The sequence below is a fragment of the Eptatretus burgeri genome, chromosome 3 (genome assembly GCF_056783735.1).
Source record: "Eptatretus burgeri isolate ZD-2024b chromosome 3, Ebu_testis_v1, whole genome shotgun sequence".
NCBI lineage: Eukaryota > Metazoa > Chordata > Myxini > Myxiniformes > Myxinidae > Eptatretus > Eptatretus burgeri.
Genome location: NC_140963.1, coordinates 16,531,119 through 16,545,487, shown reverse-complemented (window position 1 = coordinate 16,545,487; position 14,369 = coordinate 16,531,119). Strand labels below are relative to the sequence as shown.

The window sequence follows — 14,369 nt, the reverse complement described above, 5'->3', positions numbered from 1 at the left end:
TAGCATGCTTGAAATTTTACGACTTATGCAAGCGTATGACTCACAAGTTCCGCAACGCTGGCCATAAGTTGTAGGCACGTTATGCGATCGTTGACACACGTCGACACACGTTACTTGCAAGTTAATCATAAGTTGAAACAAGTCGAGGTAATGCTTAGCGTACCCGAAACATATTTCTAACCTATGAGTAACGTGTTGTAGGCACTTTACGTGATCGTTGACACACGTCCACACACGTTACTTGTAAGTTACTCATAAGTCGAAACATGTCAAGGTAATGGTTAGAGTCAGTGTTCCAGACTCCCTGTTTTATTTTTTGTTTTTGTTTTTCTTCGGTATGACGGTGATGTTGACACTTCGATTTCTAGTTATGTTATGATTATGTCTAGCTCGGTTATGATTTAAATCGTTGAGCGGCAGCCTATTAATTATATTATATTATAACCGCACTAGAAATCAAAGTGTCAACATCACCGTCATACCGAAGAGAAGAAAACCCCCCCCCCCCCCAAAAAAAGACCAGGGAGTCTGGAACACTGATGCTAACCATTACCTCGACGTGTTTCGACTTATGAGTAACTTACAAGTAACTTTTGTCGACGTGTGCCAACGATCGCATATCGTGCGTACAACTTATTCCCATTCACATGCGGAACGTGTGAGGCATACGGCAAGTACGTCGTAAAAATTTTAACACGTTTAAAATTTCAAGACGTACTCCACTTACTGCGACGTATGACAGCGTACTTTAGCGTTCTATTCACGTATACCAAACTTACCCATACCGTATTCCACGTGCGCCAGTGTTTTAGACAAATTTTTCAGAGGTCGGCATACGCTGGAAAGATCGCCAAGGTGTGACTGCGATGTTGACACTTCCATTTCTCCGGCGGTTATGATTTGAATCATTGTGCGGCAGCCTTTTAATAGGCTACGCCACGTGATCGTCGGCGATACGTGCAGCGCGCTATGCATAAGTTAGACTATCGTTGGGCATAGGTTCTGAACGCCGACAACAGGCTAAGCATTCGTTGGTATAAGTTATCGAAAAGACAATGAAACGTTCTGTGTCCGTTACTAATATGTTATGCATACGAACAACTCGTTATGAATACGTCCGAATCTTAAAAAAAAAAATCAAAAGTTCAGCGTAAGCCAGCGTTTTACATACATTTTGATACGTTGCCATTGCTGCCTAAAACGTCAAGGTGTGACTGGGCCTTAAAGGCCGAAATGTCCATCATATCCACAAGAACCCCTGATCCTTTTGCATTAGGAAATGGTACCCCGTTCCCCCCCCCAACCCCCATTATATTATTAAGATGGCATGATTAGCTATTCTTCATATGAAATGAGTTCGCTTTATTAGCCTACTTTGAAGTGTCGAAGAATATTCAAGAGTATTGTTGAAGAGCACCGAACTTGAACAAACACCGTGATGGTGTCATCACAACGACATCGTGACTGCCTCTTGGAATCGTCATGGCGCTGGTCCAAGTTCGGAGTACTTCAATCATCCCAATTGGACATCTCCAGGCTGCTTAATAACAACGGTGATGATTCCTGGTTGTGAATGGTGGGCGAAACGCAATGTATCCATGAAGTAGATGTCACTTGTGGGTTCCAAAAGCAATCTGGCCTCACCAATCATAGTTAGTGATGCATCATGAGCCAGTATATAAAGCCGAAGGACTTCAAAGTCAATAGGTGAATGAAACAGTGATATGTAAGAATAATTGTGGGATTAAACAATAAGGATATTGACAAACTGCCATCTGCATGGTACGTGCATACCCTTAACCACCAACATCCATTTACTCTCCCCCCTCCTGGCTGCTCCCCTATGGGAGCAGGTGTTTCTACTGTAAGAAAATGCATCAATTCTTTGCATGAAACCCTCCTGTATCGATGAACAGATTTAGCATGAAACTGCGGCTTGTGCTCTGGGGTGAAGAGGTAGTAAAGGGAGTGAGAGAAAGGCCTATCACTTTCCCATTGCAGATCAGTGGTCTCTCTGTCTTCCACCGCCTCCTTTCTGGTCTTGCACCCTACTTTTTCCGTGCTTTGCCCCCCACCCCAAGTTTCTGCAGAGTGCATACAGTCAACCATGAACCCCCTTCTGGTGAAACTATCTCAATCCAGGATCACTGCTCGCCTCCACTCATTCGTTCCTCTTTTTTCCTACTTGTAGACTCAACTTCCACATTCTCTTCAATCTCAGTCTTCCCTCCAGGTCTTCAAGAAAGCTGTTCACCACCATCTCAGATCATCCCCAATCCAAAACCACGATCTTTTCTACCCTCGTTCATGCCCTCCTCCTTCCAAATTTCCAGTTTCCTTCCTGAGAGGCTCCTTCTATGCCTATCTTGGCCACCCCACGCATCCTTTCCTGCCCCCCATTCTTCCCCACACCCATTGTTTCTCCAAGCCTCCCTCTATTTTGGCCTTCAACTGTGCTTGATGTTGTTGCTCTTTTCTGTTTTTGTTGCTTCCTCTCCTGGCCCATTACGCCCTGATCTGTTGAGTGGAGTTGCTCTTCCACGAACCTCGATGATTTGCACTAAAAAATAATAATAATAATAAAAGGGAGTAGGTTTGCAGGTAGTAGCTGCAATGGGTGGTTTATTGTATACTCGACGACCCGTGAACCCGTTGGGTTCCCGTTGTTACAGCGGTTCATGAAAAAAATCATTTCAAGAAAAAAAAGAAAGATAGCTCCAGCAAACTATACTGCTGAGGTTGTTTGCATTGATTAAATTCTCCTGAAGAGTACTTGACTGAATCGGGAATTGATTTTTGAATAATTTTTTTGTTTCCCGATTTGAACGAAACTTGATACTGCGCACCGCAGGTGAATGGTAAGGAAGGTGGCCCTAATTTTTTTGCGCTATCGCTATCGTGTACCGTTTTGGCTGCATTTCGAGAACATACATACATACATGTATACAAGATGAGAGTTTTAGTAATATATAGATTATATACATATATACATGTGTATATATATATATATATATATATATATATATATATATATATATATATATTTATACATATATGTATATAATTTGAAATTTTTGTTTGTTTGTTTGTCTGCACGCACTAATCTCCTGAACAGTGAAAGATAGGAGGGAATCTCTGACACAAAAAATGGTGTTACGGGCCCCGGGAAGGTTATAGGGTCGGTGGCGAGGCCCCTCCGCCCGAGGGGGGAGGGGATTTTAGACGGTAGTTTATATTTATTGGGATTTTACGGTCGCGGCTACTGTTGAAATTGATTACGATGGCCGCAGCCGTAAAATCCCATTAAATATAAACTACCGTCGAAAATCACCCCTCCCCCCCCCACTGCCCCCAGGCTGAGGGGCCTCACCACCTAGCATATAACCTTCCCGGGGACCGTTCCGACATTTTTGTTTCCCCCTCACCAACCCCTTCGGGCTATGACTGCCGTGGCCCAATAGGGAACTGATACTGGGCTCACGTCAGAACTATGTACAGAAGATTAAATTCATTCCAAAAGAACACAGGCAACGCCGGGTGCATTCAGCTAGTATATACAGGATATATATATATATATATATATATATATATATATATATATATATATATATATATATACATATATGTATGCACATACATACATGCTCGTGGGGTATGCTCTGACATCGTGTAAGCCCTTCCCGGGGCCCATCCCGACATTTTTTGTTTCAGAGATTCCCTCCTATCTTTCACCGTTCAGGACATTAGCGTGTGCAGACAAACAAACAAATAAAAACTTCATATATATATATATATATATATATATATATATATATATATATATATATATATATATATATATATATATATATATATATATATATATATATATATATATATATCTTCTTCTTTCGGCTGGTCCCGTTCGGGGTCGCCACGGCGGATCATCCGTATCATCCGCATCGTGATTTGGCACACGTTTTACGCCGGATGCCCTTCCTGACGCAACCCTGGTCGCCTCTTACGACACAGGGATATGGTACACCTATTTTAACCGGGGTATACACCGGCTCAGTATACTGGTACTCATTTCGCCAACCTCGGAAGGATGACAGGCTCAGTCAACCCCCTGGTGTATTAATTCAGTGGCCCAACGGGGCTTGATCTCAGGACCTTTTGGATCCCAAGCCGCTGCCCTAACCACTGCGCCAACACCAGGTTCATATATATATATATATATATATATATACACATATATATATACACATATATATATATATATATATATATATATATATATATATATATATATATATATACACATATATATATACACATATATATATACACACACACATACACACAGGGTAGACCAAAAGTTATTTTACCCCTGATAAATTTCTCGCACTTCCCTCCCTCCCTTCCCCTCTGCCCTCGCCCCTCGCCCGCTATGGAAAACGGAAACACTGACTCAGAAGAATAATGGAGCACATACAGATACAATGACAAATTAATTATTGTAAGTACTGTACAATAAAACCTGTATATTAAAAAAAGTTCAAGAACAATGCTTCACTGGGAAGGGTAAAGGGACTTTCAGGTCACCCTGTATATATATATATATATATATATATATATATATATATATATATATATATATATATATATATATATATATATATATATATATATATATATATATATATATATATATATATATATATATATATATATATATATATATATATATCTTGTAAGCATACGAACCGTGATTCCAACATTGTCTCAGGTCGCTCACCTGCATTTAATTTTTCATTTACTTATTTTCATTTATTTATATTTTCATTTACAGATTCTTTATGACGGTTCTGTGATTTTTCCTGGTGTATTGACTTACATGTCCATCGGCATGCAAAATTACCGTGCTTCTTCATTGTTTCAGGTCGCTAATCTGCATTTTTTTCATTTTTTTTTCTTTTATTTACTTTCATTTATTTATATTTTCATTTACAGATTCTTCATGACGGTTCTGTGATTTTTCCTGGTGTATTGACTTACATGTCCATCGGCATGCAAAATTACCGTGCTTCTTCGTTGTTTCAGGTCGCTAATCTGCATTTTTTTTTCTTTTATTTACTTTCATTTATTTATATTTTCATTTACAGATTCTTCATGACGGTTCTGTGATTTTTCATGGTGTATTGACTTCCATGTCCATCGGCATGCAAAATTACCGTGCTTCCTTATTGTCGCGGGTCACTCATCTGCAGTTTTTTTCATTTATTTATATTTTCATTTATGGATGTTTTCTGATGGTTCTGTGACTTTTCCCGGTGTATCGGCTTCGATGTCCATTAGCACACAAAATCTCAGCTTTCTCCGTCACCCAGAAGGTACCGATCTTTAATATCAGTGAATCAGCGAGTCAGTGGTGAGAAAGAGCTTTATATATTAGATGCTGATAGGATGGCCAAGAGGTATGCACATTAGTCTCTCGGCAGTTCAGACTGGGTTTGAATTCCAGCCCAGCGATAAACTGTCATCCTAGTGTTTCACAGGGTCATCAATGTGTGTACCTGTCCCTCGGATGGACGTTAACCGGGAATCCTATCTGCTGGCATTAGTTGCTGGACGTTAAAGATCCCACAGTGTCTTTCACAATGAGTAGGTGAGCTATCACTGACACCCTGAACAAATTCCAAGTTACTATCTTGACTTCCAAAATTGGAGTGGAAACCCGACCAGGATTTTTGCCTCATAACTGATTCAGCAGCACTGACGATGACGATGACGATGATATTTATGGATCTCGTAAAAACTTTTCATTGAAGTGTCATCAATTTTTTTTTTCTGCAAAGTGCCAGCTCCAAAGAAATAAATGAATGCATTGTTGCCTTGTATGGCAAAGGAGTGGCCTCGTATTCTACAGTGGTCAAGTGGGTGGTTAACTTTAAGCATGGATGCAAATCCCTTGAAGATGACCCCTTTGTAGATGGCCATCAAATGTACCAACAGAAACTAAACCTATTCCCAAGATGAAGCATTAATTAATGAGGCTCACTGTCCTCCTACTCCTCCTTCATATGCATCATTGTCTGAGGGCACAACTGTGCCACTGATGCAATGCTCTATTACCAATACACTGGTACTCGTTTTGCCAACCTCAGAAGGATGACAGGCTGCATCAACCACACCTCGTGTTAATTCAACGGCAAAGCTCGAGCTCAAGTTCCCAAGCCAGCCACCCTAACCGCTAAGCCAACACCAGGCCTAGAGGACCACTATTTTAAGGTCACTAAAATATCCACAGATCTTGGAATTTCTCAAGGCACTGTTTTCACCATCATCCAAGAGCACGTCCACATGTGCAAGGTCTCAGCAAGATGTGAACCACCAAAACTACACGACTCAATTGGCAGCAATGGCTGGCGTTGTGTTGTGAGTTTCTCGAGCTGTTGAACACAGAACTAGTCATCGGTAACTGTTAATGCAACGTTGTTTCACCACAGGGGTCCCAGAAGCAAATTGGAATTAATGCAATGGAAGTACAAGGGATCACCACCATGGAAGACACTTCACACCCAAACACCACAGCTGCCAAGATCATGGCATAAATATTTTGAGATGTCAAAGGAATCCATCTGTTTGACTCCTTGACTCACAAAACTACAATCATAGGAGAATATTGTTACGGATATGGCTGAGTGGTAATTGTGTCTGGGTTGTACTAGTTATTTCAATCGTACATGTTTAGCATAAGCGTAGGTAATAATTGTTTGACAAGCAGTGTTCACTTTGTCTTAATGAGGTTCCCTTTGTCTCTCCTCCCAGCCTGTTCGAGTTGATACACCCATTTTTTTATTATTACAATAATTATTGTTATTATTATTTGTATGCACTGTCAAGGCTCGTGTGAGAGCTAACACACAGAATGTACAACAAGGGGAGCAGGAGACAGGAGGGGTGGGAGAGGGAAGGAAAAAACAGTGGGGAACGGAGACATGAGGAGATCTGTGGAAGGAAGAAGGATGGGGTGTGGTACACAGGGTAAACAAGATGGACAGCACAGGGATTCTCAGGAAGGAAAGCAGGGAATTTGAAGGAGGTGGGTTTGGGGTGGATTAACAGGTGGAGAAAAGATCATGGTTTTTTTTTTGGGGGGGGGGAGATAAGAGATGGTGGTGAACAGATGTTTTGAAGACCTGGAGGGAAGAGTGGGATTGAAGAGAGTGTGGGAGTGTGTTCCAAAGGTGGGGGAAAAAGAGGCATGAAAGAGTGAAGTTGAGCAGTGAATCTTGATTTTGGTAGTTTTACCAGAAAGGGGTTGCTGGCGGACCGTGAGTGCCATGCGGAAATATGGGGGGGGGGACATATCTCAGATAGAGCATAGGGGTGGGGAGGGGGGATGAGGCTGGAGAGGAGAAGGTAGAAGACAGAAAGACCACCGACCTGCATGCGGTGAAAGAGTGAGAGACCCAAAGACTTCCACAGCGTGAAGTAGAGAAAGGTGAGAGGTGAGAGCACCAGTCCAGAACAGTGAGCAGTACTCCATCAGGCTGCGAATGTGGTCAGGAGCTCAGTTGTGCCAAGGAAAGACTTTGCACAGTGGAGGACTGGCTTTGGAAGCCAGCTTGGAATTGTGGCTTTCCCAGGAAAGATCATGGCAGATAGTGAGACCCAAAAACTTGAAAGAAAGAACTTTTTCAAAATGATTGTTGAGAAAGTAGATGGTGGGGTTTTCCAGATGGTCCTTTTGGAGAGACATAGTGAGTGTGAGAATTGTCAGGATTGAAAGACATGTTCCACGTGTTGGACCAGCTTGTGATATTATCCAGATCTGCAGAGAGTGAATAGGCTGTTGTTGCCATTCTGAGGGATGACAGATGGTACGGCAGAGGGTGGGGTCATCAGCAAAGAAAACCAGAAAAAGAACAGGGCACAAAATGCTGCCTTGAGGAACTCCAGCTTGAACAGGAAGAGGGGATGAGAGAACTCCATGAAGGGCCACACGTTGGCTGTGACAGGAGAGGAAGTCTGCGAGCCGTTAGTGGAGATGTCCTTGGATACCATAGGACTAGAGTTTGGTGAGCAGGGCAGCGTTCCAGACCGTGCACCATTAAGTCGAGGGTTAAGTCGAGGGAGATGGCTCTGATTTCATGACTGGCATTTTAGTGAGGTTCCCTTTGTCTCTCCTCCCAGCCTGTTCGAATATATACACCCATATCCCCACCTTTGTGTTTATTGTGGCTTTCCACATTGTAATCTGTCATTACTTGTTTTCCTTTACTAATAAAACATGGAAAAAAGACAAACATGTCAGAGCCCCCATTGTTTTATCGATTTTGCTGTACAGAGTTAAAGGGCTTGCCCATATTTATTAACAACTAAAATGACCACCAGTACCCCAGTCGGCCATCTTTGATCAGATCACAAAATAAAGTTAGGTGCAAGTGTATACCAATGTGTACTGTGCTTGTGCCACATTTGACCAAAATTGGACCATGCATGTCCGAGAAATGGTTGGGGACACACTTAAGTTACAAAATGGCCGCCAGCCGCCATTCAGCCATTCAGCCATGGGTGATTGATCGCATCGCGAAACAAAATGATGTTCATATGTATAGCATGAAGTGTGTCTTTTTGCAAAGTACGAATAAAATCGGTCCATATATGTCCAAGATATGGTTGTGGACACACGCATGGACACGAAAATCGAGACCAAATCCACAAGCCCCCGTTTCAGATTAAGTCCAATGGGGGCTCATAACAGCATCAAGGCTCCACGTGGCTCAGATGAGAGAGCAACACATGTGACCTCATGGATCAGGCAACAGGAGGGGTGATAGAATCCACATGGCCCCAGTGGCATTCTGCATGATAAACCATGAGGACGCATGAGGTGAGAGCCCCTTTCTTCTGCAACACAGGCCAATGAGTGTGCGACAGGTGGGTTGAGTGCCACCCCATGGAGAATGAATAGAAGGCTGCTACAAATGGAATTCACTGTGCTGGTCTTCCATCTTTTTTGCTCACCTTCGGATCTCTTACTCTCCCCAGATATTTCAGACCTTGGAAGCCCTCACTCATGAACGCTATGACTGGTGGATGTGCGAACTCTCCTTTGCTGGCAGTTCCTCCAACCACTGCTTGTGGTGCACTAAGATGTCATGGTCAGGAGATTGTGGAGCAGACGAGCCCTCAAGACCGTGCGTCGGCGTGTATTGGCACCAAAAAAAACGAGTGAGATCTTGACCGCTCGAGTTTCAGGTTCTTCCTGTCTCGTCTCTCTCTCTCTCTATATATGTATATATATATATATATATATATATATATATATATATATATATATATATATATATATATATATTTTTTTTTTTTTTTCTGTCACCCATATGAATTAGCTAAGAACAGTCAGAAAGGTCTGCCGTTGGCATCGTGGGCACGAAGGTTTCTTTTTATTCATTGGTCACAGTTTGTTTCACCACGTATGAGGTAGTGCTCTCGTCCCTTCTCCCCCACCCCGTTTTTGGATATTAAATTAGTGCTTGTTAATGGGAACCTGTGTCATGGACATTATGGAATGGGAATTCTATAGTGCAAGTGAATCGACACAACTCCGTTGGAAGGGTAAATTGGATTCATGAGGTAAGGCGCCATTAAAACGTGATTGGCCACCGACGCTCCGCTTGGCATTCTGACGGGACAAGCTGCAGAGCAGATCAAGCAGAGTGGATTTGACTGCTGACACGCAAACTGAGAGCGGATGTGCGACCTCTCGCCCCTCCCTGTCCCTGTCTCACGAATACCCGGTCCGTGAAGACCACTGTGACCATTACAATATTATGGCAACTTCATTGCAGCAGGGCATCAAAGACAAATGCTGTGAGATATTGAACAAAGGTGTTCACCTCTGTTACGACAACATTCCTCTCGACTGAGCCTGCATTCTGTCGACCACAAACCGGTGGCTGCAGCTTCGAGTAACTTTGATTACCATGCTCCTCTCCCTCCTCCTTGCATAACCCAAACTTGGCACCCAGCGATGATTGTCTGTGTCGATATTTGATTTCCTACTTGTATGGCCATTAATTTACCCATGATGAGGAAATGCCTGAAAAAAATGAGACGTTGCGAAAGGAGAAATATGAAAACTATTTACTTGATAACCGTGACATCATAGGTCACATGGTATGGCAGTCATATTGGATTAAAGGGGAAAAAAATTGGCCGAAACCGCTCAACGAAAAAAATTTAAACTTCGCATGTGTCATCGACTCCCCATGAGGTATTTCGGGTGATAACAGCGATGTCACCAGTAAAGTGGTATTCCAGCCAGAATAGGTTGACTCGAAATCCTCATCTCCCCCCAAAAAAATCTGAAACTTCATATATCTGATCGACGACCCGATGCGAGTGAAGAATTAAATTTATGTCATCGGTCAATGTGGTCTGGTGGCCATATTGGATTGAAAACAAAAACATAAAAATCTTCTTCTCCAGAACTGCTGAACAGATCGACAAGCCATGCAGAATATAGTTTAAATTTATTTTCGTAGTAGCCATAATAGTAGCGTGTTCAGTTAACGATGGTATTTTTGTTCGGAATGAGCGCGCAAGCTATATGGTGATGTACGTTGATCGCCGATGCAGAGCAATGTATTGACCAATTAAATTTCAGCATTCAGTGACTTCAGGCCATGGCATTCCCCAGACTTACACTCTTCACTAGCTCGTTAAAGATTGTCAGAGCCATGCTCTGGAAATTAGCACATGAGCTCTCATCTCCTGCAGCAAGTTCCATTTGCATGTTGTTGATCGCTCCTCAAGACAGCCTTCTCTCCGCCGATGGCTTCACCCGCAGCCATTTCTCTCTCTCCTGGCATGATGTCGGCGACGTCCCAGTATTCGTGCCAAAGCGGTGGATGCTCAGAGCTTTCACCCTTCTCGTCCTCTCCTTGCATTTCTCCTTCATCGCCATTTTGTTTTCCGACAATGGTGTCAATGGCGGTCGCATTGTGTGCGGCAGTCTCCGACACAAAGGAGTTGTGCAAGATTTGTCGCATTGGCGGACATTGATTAGTATGCGGCGGGCTTTAGGAAAATGCAAACGTATCATTCCAAGAACAGTTTGAATGCCCCTTGAATATGGTAACAGTGATGATGACATATTATTGAAATTGACTCACATGCTCTCAAAAAGTTGATATAGTAACTGAATAATACACAAGAGAGTTAGCTGCTGGTGTTGTAAGGTTTGAGAGGTGAAAGAAGTTCAAGAGGACCACAAGATTACGGCAAACGGTCAACCAGAAGTACAGGCGGAAGGTTAGATTCCTTACATGTGTTATGTTGATTTGAAAAGATATTCATTATGAGGCCGATTATTCATCAATCAGTGCATAAGATTTCTTTGTGAAAAAAAAAGTTCAAGTGGGCGTGGCTCCACCCACAAGGGGCGTGGGACGCACCTCATACAAAAAGACACAACTAGACCATGATATTTAGCTTGTGTCCAAGTTTCATCAAGATCACATCAAACGTCACGGAGCTATGCTCTGGAGAGAGTCACAAATAGACAGACAGACAGACAAACAGACACAACGAAAATAGTGGTCACTGATGGCACCCGCGAACCAATTGAGTTTCCTGAAAATGGAGGGAAATAGGGGATTCATTGTAGACAGGACAATTGATAAGACTACACATCATGTCAACCAGTTGGATTAACTCGCTCATCCATCGTCTTATGAACAATGCGACTCCAACAAAATCAAGTTATTAAAGCACACAACCATTCCTGGTGGTGCAGCAGCAATTAGTTGTTCATCCACAGAATGTGTAAAAGCAAAAAAAATTGGAAAAACTTTTTGTTTCCTGTAAAGCGATGAGCCATTCTTCGGAAACAAACAAAATCTCCTTTTCGCTTCGTATATATACTGTATCGTACTCTCATCGACCATTTTCCAGCATTGGCATTCCAATGGATATAGTAATGTTAAATGCCAAACGTTCCACTGTGTCTTCCACAAGGGCAAAGGCATCATGAGAATTCGACCATGTTTATAATAACCTTTTGACACCCACCTCGAAAAGTCCCCGAAGTGAACGGAGCTGCTTTTTTCACTGCTGATCTCTGTGCGGATGGGGTTCACAGCTCTCTTGCCATGTAGTTCCTTAGATGTCCTCAAGGAGGGACTCCAGGAGCTCCACACGAGCAGGTCAAACCCATTACCATTTATACCCCAATAGTGCTGACACGGTAGACCCCTCGCACAGCAAGACCCCATTGGTTACGCTGAGACTACGGCAAGGCAGGCTGGGAGAAATTTGGAGATACGTGCATTTATAGTCTGGCACAACAAACCTGCCACATGTTCTCCCAAGCCAAGATAGAGCCGCTCGGTTTCCAAATCCAAACGATTAAAGTGACTAACTTGGAATCAGAATCTTTCTTGCGTACAAAGGAAACAATCCGTGCAGTGATTTATGTCCAGCATGCTTTGCTTCAAATCCTATCCACTGATGCGAATTGCTGCAAATCACTGAAAAGGAATCGGACACTTACTTGGTCAGGACATCCAATCTATTCTTAGGCTGTGGTGCATGCGCTGCGAATAGCGCACTTGCTCGTAGTTTCGGAGTGCGAACTCTGGCCATCGCTGGACAACTGCATGCGTCACTCACTCGAAGCATCCCACTTTTGCCTGAAAAGTCACGTGATCACTCGCTAAAATCCAATCTCCTCTGGAAACAATGTACACCTGCAAACTCAACGTGTTAGCTTAACCCAACACACACATATATATATATATATATACATATATATATATATATATATATATATATATATATATATATATATATATATATATATTTCCCTGCACAGTCACCGCCACACCGCAGAACGCATCTGAGAGGTTGTATATAGGGTCACCTCGTGTTATTTTAATCATTATTTTCAGAACCACATCAAAAGATTCTCATGTTTCAAGATTATTTGCCATGGCAACAGCGTCTCAAAACAAACAAACACCGAAAGCAACACAAGAAGTGAACCACTTGCACATTGATTATATGGCTGCTATAAATGTAACATCAAACACAAGAATCAAGTGAATCGAATTATCCGCCTTCAAGGATGGCGATGTGCTGATGTTTTGAGATGTGTCCTTCGTCAGATAGATACGTTTTACACCATTGCTCCATCATAAAGGCTTCAAGTTCCTTGACGGACATTGGTGGAAGAATAGTCTTTGCAACTTGGTCTGAATCATTGAAAATGGGTCAATTGTGGCCGTTGAAGAATATTAACAAACCATAGTCTGTGCAGTGTGCACATGTACGTACACACAGCCCCCCTTCTCCCCTCACTCTGGGTGATTGAGTTGGCAAGGGAAGGTGTTTTACTTCACTCCAATGGTTTCAATATTTACAGTCGTGTGTTTTTGAGCATTATACAATTTTAGAAAACGATCACACCTTGTTCAGGAAATAAAGTTTGTGTCATAGGATGCAATGCACGATTGGTTGGCATGCATGCTCAAAAACCCTGAGTAACGAGGTCCATTGAGGCCGCCTGGACATATGGCCTATCAGACGTGCCAGATATGGATTGTACAATGAAATGGCTCACAATGTATTTAAAGAAGCCAAAAATACCTGGAAATGTACCTGCATGAAAGGGGTGTGCATTTGCACAACAAAAAATTTAGAGAACTTTCTGATCAACTCAGACTTCTGGTTCCGGTTCTTGAGCTTCGGTCGTGTTCTTCATCGTCTCTGCCAACTTTCTCAAAGACAAGTTTTCCCTGTTGTTTTTTTGTCATGTTTTTGCTATCAATTTGTTATCTCTGTGTTTACTGTGTGTTTCTAGTTCAGTTTTGTTTTCAAACTTGTGCCAATTTTTTGAGTATTCATCACACTATCCTCCTTGGGTTCCTCGAGGTCGAATCATTTTTCCTCATTTGTGTGCACAATTTTTGTCTTTTCTCCTTATGACATGAAGCTTATTATTTTCACCACAATCCTTTTCGCACTCTTTTAATTCCTCCCAATTATACCCTCTATTTAATGTTTAAATATATATTCAAATGTTTAAATTACATATATATATATATATATATATATATATATATATATATATATATATGCAGTGCTCCCTCACCTATCGCGGTTAATGCGTTCCAGACCCACCCGCGATAGGTGAAAATCCGCGAAGTAGAAACCACATTTATTTCATTATTTAAATATATTTAAACACATTTTAAACGTATTTTAAACCATTATACAGCATCCACACACTCTTATTAACCTTCCCCACACACATTTAATCAGTTGTTTAAAAAAAAAAAAATTTTTTTTTTTTTTTTTTTTTCATCGGAAATGCGACT

At 42.0% G+C, this 14,369-nt stretch overlaps 1 protein-coding gene across 1 annotated transcript in view; it reads right to left on the bottom strand.

The window, feature by feature from the left end:
- The window catches only part of LOC147029450 (titin-like), a 146,814-nt gene extending 134,532 nt beyond the window's left edge, over positions 1–12,282 (bottom strand). The window contains exon 1 of the mRNA XM_085872499.1: positions 12,064–12,282. The gene's annotated coding sequence lies outside the window, so the exon portion shown is untranslated. The remainder of the gene's footprint in view (positions 1–12,063) is intronic.
- Between the last annotated feature and the right edge of the window lie 2,087 nt (positions 12,283–14,369).